Here is a 15,565-nt window from a genome sequence, read left to right as displayed (position 1 = left end):
CCTTCTTAGGTTAAGACAATTGGATGTACTTGATAGATCTCCAGGATGCATACATACATAAAAATGGCCAGACCATCCAGGGATCATCTGCACTTCTGGCTGGGAGCCAGTCACTTCCAATTTTGAGCCCTGCCCTTTTTTGGTCTCACTACAGCTCCCAGAGTGTTCACCAAATGTATGGCAGTGGTCACGGCTCACCTGAGGCATTTGGGATTCCAGGTGTTTCCGTACCTAGATTGGCTCCTCTCCACCAGGCATCAGCTTATACAAGCCAGGGACATCACACTTACTCTTTGCAATCAACTCAGGATTACCTTAAACTCAGAAAAATGTGCCTCGTTGCCATCACAACATATTGTTTTTATCAGAGCAGATTTGGACACCACCACCACTTTAAAACTTCCTTAAGAAAGGATATCAATACTTCATCAGCAATTTTTGAATGTCATTTCCAGAGACAAACTTAGAAATAACAAACACCAAAACCAAGTGAAAATATATGAAGAGGATCACCAAAGGAACACTGCAGCACTAAATCCAGAAAATTTATTGAAAAAAGTTAAGCGCTTTCGTCAAAATCACATGACTTCATCAGAACAAGAACAAACAGAAAATGCCATATTTAAATACCCTAACCCTTACAGCCATTGGTTGACAAAGCAAACATCATTTCCTGTAAAATAATTAAGCAGTTTAAAAAGACAGTAACACATAATCACAGTAACTGCCCACTACAACACACCGATTGCCACCTACCAGCCACATAGACATTGAATATATTATGTACTGAAGTATGATTTAAAACACAGATTTTGAATAAAATCACATAAAAAGCTGATTTTAGTTTTAATACAGAACTAATGGATAACTTGTCATTGAGCCCAGGTGGTTGACATGCATTTAATTTAATCTGCCACTTGAGCTCTAAATATTCAAGGAAGTCATCATCTGGCCCCCCTCGTGGACCCAGGTCTACTTGTTCAAGTACAAAAAATTTAAAATAATGTATCAAGTGTACCTTTATATGCTTAAATAAAGCATTGGTTTCTTTATTTTTTACTATATCATAGTTGTGTTGATATATTCTTTGTCTGAGGGCTCTGATTGTCTTCCCCACATAGTACCCCTCACATACCATACAGGTTGCAATATATACCACTCCTTAGATGTAACAGTAACACTTCCTATTAGTAGTAATTTTACCATAGTTCCTGACTGTAATGGAATCAGTGTCCAATATATTGGGGCATTGTCCACACCTCTCACATTTAAAAGTTCCACCTAGGCCTGCCTTTAACTTTTCCCTCTACACCAGGCCTTTCAAGGAGGTGCCCTTTTTGTATACCACAAAAGGTTTTCCCCCAACCTTTTGTTGATCTTCTCATCCAAACAAAAAATGGTCCAAAAGCCATAAATGATGTTTCTAATCTTAAAAAAAATCTCTAGTGAAGGGCAGGACACGTGCCCTAGTAAAACTGTCAGTTTTTACCATACCAGAGGTTCTATTCAAACCTTCAGGCTTCTCCAAGAGTGTAGAATAAATACCCCCAGCTCTTTTTGATTTGACTTCTTTAGCTATGTCATTGACAAAGTTAAAGGGGTAACCTCTTTTCTGCAACATTCCCATTAAGACATCACATTCTTTAACAAAATCGTCCTGGTCAGACATAATTATGGCCAATCTCACATATTGACCCTTGACAAGGGATTTTTTCTGATGCAGAGGATGGCAACTCCCAAAATGCAACAAAGAGTTAGAATAGGTAGGTTTTCTATAAAGGTGCGAAGTGAACCTACCCTTAAAGTGATCTTTCTTAATAGTAACATCCAGATAATTCAAGGTGTCAGGTTTCTTGGTCATGGTAAATTTCAAAAGGTTGGTGGTGCTGTTGATGTAAACAAAGAATCTATTCAGGTCATCTTCACTCCCATGCCGAAATAAGACCACATCATCCAGGTACCGTCCATATAGTACCCACATGTCCTTGAATTCAGAGTTCATTACGTAGAGGTCTTCCCACTGTGCTAATACAATGTTAGCAAATGACGGTACACAACATGCGCCCTTTGCCACCCCCTGCACCTGCTTGAATAAATGCCCCTCAAAAGTGATAAAATTGTTGTCCAGAACCTTTTCCATACAGGACCTGATAGTAAGGATAGTGTCATGGTTCAATGTACTGTTTAAGCATAAATAGTCATAGAACCATCATGGGATATTACTGAGAAGAGGTCACAGATGTCAATGGTGACCAAGATCAAGTCCTCATGGCACATACTGTTCTTGACTTTAGACAGAAAGTCCCAGGAGTCCTTGATCACCAGGTCTCTGTTATCAAGGGTGTGCTTAACAGTGGTGTCAATATATTTAGCCAAACTGAAGGTTTTAGAAGCTTCCAGAGACAAGGTGCCAGGCTCAGAAGTGCTAAAATTGTTGGGTATGATGGCAGCTGCAATAATAGCAATTCCATTGGGTTGTATGCACATACGGATTCTACAATGGCTTCTCTTCATGCAGTGGTCTTATCAAGAGCTCCCAATGTCACATCTCATTATTCTAACAAACACATGCAAAAAGGAACATCAGTGGTGGTCGTATCCAAGTAACGATAGGTCATCCTTTTATCCTACCCTCACCATCGGCCACAGTGACCATGGATGCTTCCCTGATCGGGTAGGGGAGGCATTTTCAGGGAAGAACAGCCCAAGGCACATGGACCGAACAAGAGAAACATTTGCATATCAATGTCCTGGAGATGAGAGCGGTAATCTTGGAGTTGCAGTACTTTCAGGACTCTCTCCCTCTGGGGACACTTGCAATTCAGACAGCTTGTCAGTGGTCTGGTACTTAAACAAGGAGGAACCAGGTCCTATCCCCTTTGTTGAGAGGCCCTAAGAGTATGGCAGTGGGCTACATCCACCCAGCACTTTCTGATGGCAATGCACATCCTGGGGAAATCCAATGTGATTGCAGACAAACTGAGCAGGGCAATTTTGTTACCTCACGAGTGGTCCCTCAAAAAAGAAATAGCAGAAAGAATATTCCACAAATGGGGCCAGCCTTGCTGCAATCTCTTTGCATCCCCCATGAATACAAAATGGAGAAGCTACTTTGCCCTGATTCCCCCTCCGGGAGATTCCCCAAGGGACACACTCGTACACAATTGGCCTCTGGGTCTCCTTTATGCATTTCCACCAATTCCCCTGATACCCAAAGTGTTACAGAAAGCCAAAGCCCTGGGAAGGACCATCATTCTAATAGCCCCTCATTGGCCTCATCAGATTTGGTTCCCCTTCTTTCGACCTCATCTGTTGGAAGAGCCTTGGATTCTAGACCCAGTTCCAGATCTTCTGATGCACTCGTTGGGGACTCTTAATCCCTCCCTTCAGTCCCTAAAATTGACAGCTTGGCTACTCCAATTCCCAACATAGCCAGGTTCCATAACCTCTCAAACGAAATGTAACATATCTTAATGTCGTCTCATAAATCCTCTACTAGGATGTTGTACCTCAGCAAATGAAAGAGATTTTCCATATGGGCTTCTCAGAATAATATTGACCCTTTACCCCAAGCCTCTATTTCCTCTATATTAGAATTTTTGACTATGCGTTTCAACAAAAGAGCGGCGGCAGCTACAATTCATGTACAGCTTGCCGCCATCTCTAATTTTCATCTCGGTATTGAAGGATTTAACATAATGTCACACAAGCTATCCAAAGCCTTTCTCAAAGGGACATTCCACCTTAGACCACCAGATAAATCCCCTTATACCCCCTGGAACCTAAATCGTTATGCTCTCACGCATCATTCTCCCACCTTTTGAGCCAGCTTCTTCATGTGATTTGAAATTTTTGTCTTGGAAAACTATCTTTTTAGTAGCCATCACGTCTGCTCGAAGAGTCTCAGAACTGCAAGCCTTGTCCATAAAATCTCCGTATTTGGTTTTTCATGTTGACATGCTGACAGAGTTTCACTGCGAACAAATCCTTCATTCTTACATAAAGTTTGTACTGAAGCTAACTTTAACCAAACTATAGATTTACCAGTGTTTTTCCCTAAATGCACCAACAATTTGGAGTATGTGCTGCACAAACTTGATGTGTTCACAGACAACTCAGATTTTTACCTAGATAGAACCAAAGAATTCAGAAGATCTGAACAACTTTTTGTCTCCTGTTCAGATTCTAGAAAAGGTATGCCTGTGGCAAAAATATCTCTACCAGAATGGTGATCTGATTGCATCACTTTCACTTACTCAGCTGCCAATTTACCTCCACAACACAAAATTAAGGCTCATTCTACCAGAGCTGCGTCCACATCATCTGCTTTTTCAGCTAGGCTACCAATAGACAATATTTGTGCAGCAGCCACTTGGTCAAAGCCTCATACCTTTATCACTCATTACAAAGTCGACAGGGCCTCCTTTGGTTCTACTGTCCTGAGAAACATACTCCCGTGAGCCACCCGAGAAGGATGGTGCTTGGGATGCTACCCATCTGTAAGAATGAACAGCAAGATAAAACAGCGTCACATAAAGAAGTTATGTACTCACCATAACATTCCATGTGAGTTGTTCATCTCACCTTCATTCTTACTTCCCCCCCTCCTACTCCCTCCGGGTTTTTTCGAGAACCAAGATTCATGTTTTGTCATGGTTGCTTTGTCTTTCCTATGGTTTTTACCTTAAAAAGTGACAGAATGGCATATGGTATTATTAGAGGCAGCAAACAAGATCTGAGGTAACTCAAGGTGCATCATGGCATAGGAACTTGGCCTCGAGCTGTCTGAAGACCTCAAGGCTTTGTAGTTGGCTGACTCGGAGCCGAGGATCGGCTCCAAACCCCATCTGTAAGAATGAAGGCGAGATGAGCAACTCACATGGAACGTTATGGTGAGTACAAAACTTCTTTTTTTACACAACAAATCCTAAGTTTAGTGGGATTAATTATTTTAGTTTCTCCCATTTAATCACTAATTTTCCCATTATTGCTTGTGATCTTCCTGTTCATCTCCATTTCCAAACACTAGCCTGTGTTTCAAGTCCAAGATATTCCTGATTCTTCAAGTCATCCCCTAAGCTTTTGTCTGTCACTCAAGCGTTTCACAGATAGTTTTTTAGCTTTTTTTATTGTCAGAAAACTGGGAAACAAATTTATTTTCTGCTTACTGACCCACTATTTGCTGGCTAAACTTTTTTGCACTCTCCTTAGCCTGCTCTGAATACAAAAATGTTTGATCCTCCAGGAAAAATATTGTGAAGACTACTGGATACAGCAATTTGAGTCTCATACCTTCCTCTTGACATTTCCTAATTGCTGCAATAAAATTTATCATCTGCCTCGTGTACAGAGAGTAATCATTTCCACAGACACTCTGCTTTTAATACCTTTTCCATGCACAGTTTTATAACAAGCAGCTTAATCTGCTGGTATGATGTTATCTGTCCTAATAGAGGTCTCAGTTGCTTGCACATGGCTAGGTCTATAGGATAAATATGGTGTCTCCTTTCAATTTACAAATCCTGTTGTGGAACACTAGTCCAGTTGCTTATTTGTACTTCCAGAAAATCAGTGGAGTCTGTTCCTTCCTGTTTCTCTGGTACAGCAAAAAAAATAAAATTTTATTATTTGTGAAGCAGGTCTTCTTGAGAAGCCTAATGTTTGATCAGCTTTCAGTTCAGACTCTTGATTTTTGCAACATTACCAATTAATCTGAATAGATAGTTAAAGCTTCTTCTATTTTCCAGCCCTTTATCGTTTAACTTTATATATTCTTTCACTTTCACTTATTTTAGACATATGTGAGTACATTTAATTGCTGAAAACCATCTCTTGTACCAAAGCTAAAATGTAAACTTTTTTTTTTTTTTTTTTGCAGAACAGCTTACAAGATTCTTCCTAGCCATTTTTTTTTGTTTGTTTTACTTATCTGGCGATTTTCTCTTACCCTCTCCACATGTTTTTTTTTTTCTTTGCTGGCATCCAAGTAATGGAATTACTAGCCAGTAACTATATTTTATGCAGACTTGAACATTTTCCTGGCTTTTTCACAATTTTTCAGTTTTCCCGCTGGGAGAACTCCTGTTGCTCAGTATGCTGCCATCTTGGAAGGCAGGTCCAGGGAGGTTGTTAGATCTGCTTCTTGACATAATTAGCAGCTGAACCCAAAAGTATTTCACTAAGACTACCCTAGTGGTGCAGAGGGATAAAGTCCTGAGGATGACCTCAATTTGGGCACCTACAGGAAGCTTTGCCCACTTGCCCCTTGTAGGATGGAGGGGATAGGGAGATGCAGGTGGTTTGGTATTTCACAGGTTCTGGTGGTGATACCCGGGCAGTGATGAGTTATTGCTGCAGGCTACAGGAATGTGGTGTCAGCTCAACTTGTGTGTTTGCTTAATCCTTCTGTGTATATGGTTATTCCCCCTCAGAAGTTGAATTTCCCTCGGGAAAAACAAGGTTACCCCTAGCTACCAAATAGGTGGCAATCCACTGAGCACAGAAGAAGTTATCAGGGACCTGGGGACCCAGGTTGATAGTAGTCTGTCATTCGACACCCATGTAGCTAAAGTAGTTAGGAAGACCTTCTACATTGCCCACCTTATCATGAAGGGATTCTCATCTAGATCAAGGGAGGTCATAGTCTCCCTATACTCATCACTCATCAGACCAATGATTGAGTACAATGCCCCATTCGGAATGTATCTCACCCGACACTTGCAGCAGCTGGAGAGGCCACAAAAGTTCCTCACCAAAAGGATAAAGGGTCTCAAACATCTGTCCTATGCTGCCCGACTGAAAGAACTCCAGCTCTATTCAGTCGCCACCGCTTGCTCAGAGGTGACCTTTGCCTAACATACAAGGCCATGTCAAACCCAGATTTGATGAATATGCTTCACCTCAAAAATCTAGATCCGTCAGAGCCACAAGGGCGGAGACTTAAACCTCGACACGGCTATTAATAGGACGTGCTGGAGGGATAGATTCATCACCCAAAGACTCCCTATGCTGTGGAATAAAATCCCGGTATATGTGAGGCAGAGCACCTCGCTGGCCTTGTTCAAGAGAAATCTTGACCAATGGATGGGAGATCGCAGATATACCCCAGGGATTACCTCAGTGTCACTGCTCAACAGAGGCACAGCAAAATAATGGGTATAGTTCCCCATACTAAAGGGGTGGCGTAAGCCACAAAACTATGGGCTAGGCTTGTAAATGCCCTCGGGCAGATAGCCTAGTATGAACCTATGAACCTATGAACCTATAAAGGATAACCAAAGTACTTTTTGCAAACCTTTTCTTAGTTACCTTCCAACAACTTTCCTGGAACAGTAGCCCTTCTTTAAGCGCCTACTTCTGCTTTGACATGTTCTTTACTTTGTTCCATAAGAAAAATGGTAGGATTCTCTGCCAACCCGTCTTTTATGTCTGAAGTTCTTATCCAAAGGAGTCATCGTCCTTCCTTCCTTTTAACCTTAACCTCAGAATCCGGGTAAGTACTTTTTTTTCATCTTGTAGATTCCAGGAAGCACCGAAAGGAATACATTTCAAGGACCAAGAATGATGAGAAGCTTCAATCTTCACTGAATCCTAACAAGCTGTGAGATCTCTGTCATGGAACAGACTGATGTTCTTCGTGTTTCACTGTTGCAGTCATCACATTTGGGTTATCTGCTTGCAGTAGCCCTCAGTTGACCAGATTGTCAAAGTCTTGGGTCCTGCATCGGTTGCTGTCTCATCTTCCGTGACATCAGGTAGTCGGGGGTATAAAGCATGAAGCCAATTCCATTTTACCAGTCTTTCTTGCCATGCTGTGCCTGAAGCAGAAGCAGTTCGCAAGTGCCGGTTGGCCGACTCCTGAAATTTTTGTTTTTGAGTTTCAGTACCGAAGTCTTCAACTAAAGCTAAGTACCCCGTTGGGGAAACTTTTTCTTGCTCTAAACAAATGTCAGGAAAAGTCAATAATTGTATTTCTTGTGGAAAGCAAATACCTCATAAAAAATTTCATTCGAAATGTATTCCTTGCTTAGGCCTTGACCACGACGTATCTCGCGGTCGGTTTTATGCCTTATTTAAACAACAAACTATTCATCGTCAGTATATTTATGCTTATAAATATTTTGGTAGTCGGTTCAATTATCCAGATATGTCTTCGGTAAGCCACCCGACTACCGACATTCCGAAAAAAATGCAAAGATAAAGACAGAGACAGGCCGGCTAGGTCCAAAGCTGCCAACGATGCTTCTCCTAAGCTAGTTGCCAGTTCGCCAGTACTCAGTGAGGCGCTTTTGCAGCCCCTGATACCCGCAACTTCAGATTCGCAGGCCTCTACCTGCGCGAAATGCTTCAACTGTGGAACCTGCAGATTTCTCTAACTTAGATGGGTCCGGAGCTGCTGTGCAGGCACCAGCTTCTGAGGGTGTATTCAGGCCTACTGACTTGCATATTAAACCGGTGCCATCTTCTTCTTCAAGGCCTAAAACTCGAACCATGCCTAGAAAACCGACACCCAGACTGCATAGTCAGGCCTCTATGCCTAAAAAAAAAAAAAAAATTGATAAGAATGGCTGAAGACCTTATTACTTTAATCAGGGGAAGCCAACCTTCCCCCTCTAAGAGACCTAGGACTGAATTTGCTTACGATACTTCTGATTAGGATTCTGAAATTTCTGATGTCCTTCATGGATGCATCTGCAGTCATAACAAATGGGTTGTCCTGTCGTCAGGCAGCCCTTCGGTCGGCCGGATTCCAAAGTATGGGTCCGGCTTCGGCTGATGTCGCACTTCACCCGATGTCATCTCTGCTGGTCTTCGGGTATAAAGGCATCAGCCGACGCCATTTTCCTCAGTCTTTCTTGCCGCGTGGCGCCCGAAGCAGAAGCTGTTCGCAAGTGCCGGTCGGTCAGATCCAGAGATTACTACTACCGAATACTACTTCGAAGACTTCTAAAAAGCTAAGTACCCCGTTGGGGACTCTTTCTTGCCTCAGCCGATGTCAGAAAAAGTCAATAACTGTTTAACTTCTGGGAAACAAATACCTCATAAAGATTTCCACTCTTACTGCCTGCCTTGCTTAGGCCCAGACCACGACGTAGCAGCCTGTTCGGCCTGTGCTTCCTTCAACCGACGACGCTTAGGCCGGTCGGAGTTTGCTGAACAGTTTTCAGCTCAGATTTTGCGTACATTATGCCGCCGGATCCTCCGACTACCCAAATTGTTAAAAACGCAAAGAAAAGACCGACACTCGCGGTCCGCGGTTTCGGCGAAACCACGGTTAAGCAAGCCGCGAGTGTCTCGGTTTCGGCCGAAACCGAGAAAACCGGTCAATCTTCAGCCGAATCCATGACTACTACTGAGGCTCCTGCTACCTTAGTTGAATCGGCCTCAGGAATTTTGCCTACAATTGTGGTTTCTAGTGATTTATCAGACACCATCCCTTTGGATGTCTCTACCCCAGCACGTGGTGCTGCTAGGCCTCCTGCAGCCATGTCTATTAAGGCCTTTGCCAGGGCTAAAGCAGCCAAATCTGTTAAATCAGTGCCTGTTAAGCCCCCCTCACACAGGCCCACTTCAAGTTCACAAATGCTTACTCTGGCAGAGGATTTAATATCCTTAATTATGGGATCCCAATCTCACCCAGACAGGGCCTCTCAGCCCCCAGAAAAGAGACCTAGAGCAGAGCCCCCCGAGCCAGTGTCCTCTGATGATTCTGCGGATGACTCAGACATTACAGACCAGCCAGAGGCTCCTTTTTTTACTTATGAAGATTCCGATGCTGAAGAATCCATTCCAGCTGCCTCTCCACCAGAGGAATTTTCCTTTGGGGAAACCTTACATGCCATGAGAGAACAATTCCAATGGCAGGGACAAGATTTCTCAGATTCAAGAAAAAGGCTTAGGACTTTTCTGCACTTACCACAACATAGGCCCTTAGCTATACCTCCTGTACTGCCTGTTGTGGATGATGCATTTAATGATGTTTGCACTGCTCCTGATTCTTTACCTCCAGCCCCTGCCAAACCAGATAGATTTTACAGGGTGCCAGACACTCATCACCACCTATACAAGGCCCCACTTGCAGATCCTGAAACTATATCCCAGGGGCCTAAGGCAGTAGCCTCGACCTCAGCAAAAAACCCTATCCCTTCTGAAAGGGAATCCAGGTCCTTAGAGAGATGGGGGAAAAAAGTTTACACCTCTGCTACTCTCTCAGCTAGAGCTTTAAACTGTCAGTTTCATATGATCCAATACCAAGAGTTTATGCTTGATCAGTTAACTAAAAAGCTGTCCTCTGATGATTCCTTAGATAAGAAATATGTTTTAGAAATGGTGAATAACATCCAACAGGTTAGTAACCATTCTTTAAAATGTGGCTATGATGCACTGGAGGCTTCATTTAGATCAGCCATGACTGGCACAGTGATAAGAAGGCATGCATGGTTGAAAGAACAGGTCTTACCGGATCATGTTAAAGCAAAGCTGTTAGATGCTCCTATGGATAAGGCCAGTCTATTTGGTACACCTGCTCAGCAAGTAATGAAGAAAATGGAAGAGAAGGCAAAATCTGTACAAACAGTTAAAGATTTCTTACAGGTTCAGCCCCAAGGTTTAGCAGGAACTGGCCTGCCAAAATTGGTCCTTTCCAGACTCCACAAAATCCCAAAGAGGCAGGAATAGACGCTCTAGAGGCAGAAATCAATCCAGAGGAGGTGCCTACAGAGGACGACAGTGGCAAGGCAATAACCGAGGCACAGACACAACCACTGCCACTGCAACAGGACAATCACAGTGACTTGGCTCTGACACCGCCTACCAGGGAGCAAATAGCAGCACCTTTAGGTGGAAAGTTAGCCTTATTTTCGAAAAATTGGCACTATATCACAAAAGACAAGTGGATTTTGCAAACCATAGACCAAGGCTACCGGTTCCACTTCCACACCTTACCAGTAAAAAGAGGAATGCCAAACCTACCTCCAAATCAAAAAACAGAAGTTCTACAGCAGATAGCGAAATTAGCAAAGATGAGAGCTGTGGAAAGAGTACCAATAACAGAACAGGGCAAAGGATTCTACTCCAGACTCTTCCTAGTACCAAGAAAAGAGAAAAGTTGGAGACCTATTCTCGACCTGTCCGTCTTAAACACATACATCATTGTCCCAAAATTCAAAATGCTGACCCTACAGCAACTTCTTCCCATGCTGGGCAAGGAGTGTTGGCTGGTAACTCTAGATCTCAAGGAGGCATACCTGCACGTCCCCATTCGACCAAATTGCAGAAGATACCTCAGATTTCTTTCAGGATCAGAGCATTATCAATTCTCAGCATTGCCCTTTGGCTTATCTACTGCGCCCAGAGTATTCACAAAATGCCTGGCATCAGTAATCGCTCACTGCAGACTACAGGGAATCCAAATTTATCCATACCTGGACGACTGCCTGTTACAAGCGGACAACAAAAGCAAGCTGACAACAGATTTACAAAGGGTCATTTGCTTGCTACAAGCCCTGGGATACACAGTCAATTTACAAAAGTCAAGGCTGATACCATCCCAAACAAGAACATTCTTGGGTGGAATTGGACACAGTAAAACAAATGGCATTCCTAACTGCAGAAAAACAAAAGAACTCCCTCTTTACTTCTTGGCATTAACAAAGCAGAACAAACTAACAGCAAAAAAAGTTCTGCAGGCCTTGGGATTCATGGCATCATGCATAATCTTGGTCCCACATGCCAGACTGCATATGAGAAAGCTACAGTGGTACCTAAAGAATTTATGGTCTCAACACAGGCACAGCTTAGAAACCGAAATCCCACTAATCCCATGCCTAAAACAGGAGTTCCTATGGTGGGCTCAAGCATGCCAGTCAAACCCAGGCTTACCCTTCCACAACTTTCAAGCAAGTCAAACCATCACAACGGATGCCTCAGACCTAGGATGGGGGGCGCACATGCTGGACAAATGCATACAAGGATTGTGGACTCAAGACCAGCTGCACCTGCACATAAACCAAAAAGAAATGCTGGCAGTAAAACTAGCAATCCAAAAATTCAGACCATTCCTCAAAGAAGGCCATTTAATGATAAGGACAGACAACACCACAGTCATGTGGTACATGAACAAACAGGGAGGCACTCATTCATACCCCCTATGCAGAATGACTCTGGACCTTTGGAATCTGGCTCTGAGCTACAACATCCAGTTACAGGCCATATTTGTGCCGGGAAAAGAGAACACCCTAGCAGACATGTTAAGCAGAACCACCTCGGATGCTCACGAATGGATGCTACACCCGGACATCTTCAAGGCCATCACAAAGAAATGGGGAATGCCACAAATAGACCTATTCGCATCCCCACTCAATCACCAGCTCAAAAAATTCTGCACAAGGACATACCACCCACTTGCATGGAAGGTGGACTCTCTATCCTTCAGCTGGAAAGGCCTGACAGCATATGCATTTCCACCTCTTCCCTTGATGCACAAGGTACTACTGAAAATCAAAGAGGAACGTCCAAGGATAATCCTGATAGCTCCGAATTGGCCAAGACAACACTGGTACCCATTGCTGAGGAGCATGTCTCGGGGGAGAATGTGGTCAATACCCTTGATGCCTTTGATGTTAACTCAGAACAACTACAACATCATACATCCAAACCTAAAAACCTTGCAACTGACTGCATGGAACATCACATAGCAGCAACTAACCCAGACCTATCCCAAAGGGTTAAAGACATTATCCTTGAAGCCCGCAGACCTTCAACAAGAAGGAACTATGCAGGAAAATGGAAAAGGTTTGTCATTTGGAGTACTGAAAGAGGAAAAGATGTGTCAAACATAGATATTGCTAACATCCTGGAGTACTTGGCAGAGCTTCTACATACAGGCCTGTCCTATTCCTCCATCAAGATACATGCATCAGCTATTTCAGCAGAATACAGCTTCGATCCACCTGTCTTTTCACATCCTCTACTCAGGCAGTTCCTCAGAGGGATCAAGAATGTAAAACCTCCTAGGTAACCACCATTACCAGCATGGGACTTGAACTTTGTGCTAGAAAAGTTGACACTCCCTCCGTTTGAACCAGCAGCAACAGCAGATCTGCAACACCTATCATGGAAAACTGCTTTCCTACTGGCAATTACTTCAGCAAGGAGGGTTTCGGAACTACAGGCCTTAATGGCAGTGCAACCCTTCCTAATCTTCCATCAAGATAGGGTGTCCATGAGAACTAATCCTACATTTATGCCTAAGGTGGTATCCAGAGTGTCTTTAAACCAGGCAATCCACCTACCTACCTTCTTTCCCAATCCACAGAACAGGGGGGAAAGACTGCTGCATACCTTGGATGTACATAGGCAGTTACGCTACTACCTGGACAGAACCAAAAGTAACAGAAAAACTGACCAGCTTTTAGTAGCTTATGCAACAGGAAGGGAAGGAAAAGCAATTTCCAAACAGACAACCTCCAAATGGATAGGAAATTGCATAAGATTCTGTTACTCCTACCATGGAAAACCAATTCCACAGAACATAAGACCTCATTCTAAAAGGGCTACAGCCACTACCACAGCTTTCTTACGAGGAGTGGCAACCAAGGACATTATTGAGGCGGCTACTTGGACCTCCGTGCATACATTTGCCAAGCATTATAATTTACCTCTATACTCTAGATCCCGAGCAGGGTTTGCCACTGCTGTACTGCAGGGGATCCTAACTACACCATAATTTTTCTTCCTCCACCCCTAGTTTGGCTATGGTATTCTACCCATTTGTTATGACTGCAGATGCATCCATGAAGGACATAGTACAGTTTTGTACCTACCATAAATGTAGATGTCCGAACTGGATAGCATCTGCAGTCAGGATTACCCACCCTCCTTCCCCTCTGTGGTACTCCTAGGGTATTTACCCTCCTAATAGCTAGCTGGGGGGAGTCTCTTATGGTGTATTTGTTTGTATATATGTACATACATGCTTATTTTTGTGTTTGCCTTCTACTTTTTTGGAAACATTGGCATTTATCCAAAATTTAGCCTTCCAAGAGGGCAACTGGCATCTGGGGCAAGAAACACTGAGGAAAATGGCTGATGCCTTTATACCCGAAGACCAGCAGAGATGACGTCGGGTGAAGTGCGACATCAGCCGAAGCCGGACCCAGACTTTGGAATCCGGCCGACCGAAGGGCTGCCTGACGACAGGACAACCCATTTGTTATGACTGCAGATGCTATCCAGTTCGGACATCTACATTTATGGTAGGTACAAAACTGTACTTTTCCTCTGATGACCAGTATTTACCCTTATCTACCTATGAGGATTCTGATGCAGAGGACTCTATTCCCTCTGCTTCCCCCCCACCAGAGGATTTCTCTTTTGGTGAAACCTTGCATACTCTTAGGGAGCATTTTCGCTGGGAAAGCCAGGATTACTCTGATTCTAAAAAGAGGCTTAGGGATTTCTTACTCCTGCCCCAACACAGGCCTTTAGCTATCCCTCCTGTGCTAGACATTGATGATTATGCCTTTTCAGAATCTAGCTTGGCACCTGACTCAAACCTGGTAGATATTACAGGGGTCCTGACTCTCACATGTTTTTTTTTTTTTTTTTAATTCTACTGTGGATCCTGAAACCATTTCACAGGGACCAAGGGCATTAAGGCTACTACTGCCAAAAATCCTACCCCCTCTGATAGAGATTCCAGGGCACTGGATAGATGGGATAAGAAGGCTTACACTTCTGCAACCTTGGCCATTAGGGCCTTAAACTGCCAGTTTCATGTCTTAAAGTATCAGCAGCATATTACTGGATTGTTTAAACAGAAAATGATGTTGATTCCTGACTGTGCTGAAAATAAGGATTTACAGGATTTAATGCATTCTGCTGAACAAGTTGGAAAATATACTTTGCAATGTGGTTTTGATTCACTAGAGGCATCTTGCAGGGCTGCTGTCACTGGGTCTGTACTTAGAAGACATGCTTGGCTTAAGGAGCGATACTTGCCAGATCATGTTAAAGCTAAATTGCTGGATGCTCCCTTAAATCAGGTCCACCTGTTTGGCAACAAAGCAGAAGATGTACTTAAAAAGATGGAGGAAAAAGCTAAATCTATGCAAACTGACTTCCTACAAGTACAGCCTCCAAGATTTAGTAGGCATTGGCCCTCTAAGAAATGGTCCTTTCCTGCCTCTTCCAGGCCTTCTCAGTCTAAACCCAGAACCAGCAGAACACCCAGGCTTCAGTCCCAGGGTACGCACAGGACTAAGCAGTGGGGGGCACCCACTTCCAAATCAAGGAGTAGTAAGACTCCCCCCTATGGTAAGCTGTCTCAATGACTTAACTTTAACACTTCCAAGCACTTCTTAACTGACTGCTCCTTTAGGGGGAAAGATTGCTCTGCAGGCAAAAAACTGGGAACTCATTACCCATGACAAATGGGTTTTAAATATAGATTTCCAAGGATACAGATTTCACTTCCACACGTTACCAACCCCAAACGGTTAGCCAGATCTACCCCCATATCAGTGGGTAGAGGCTCAAAAGCAAGTACTCTCTCTCTTAAGCATAA

Source organism: Protopterus annectens, chromosome 7.part0, assembly GCF_019279795.1.
Source record: "Protopterus annectens isolate FY-2018-M chromosome 7.part0, PAN1.0, whole genome shotgun sequence".
Lineage (NCBI taxonomy): Eukaryota > Metazoa > Chordata > Ceratodontiformes > Protopteridae > Protopterus > Protopterus annectens.
Note: the sequence above shows the minus strand (reverse complement) of the source record.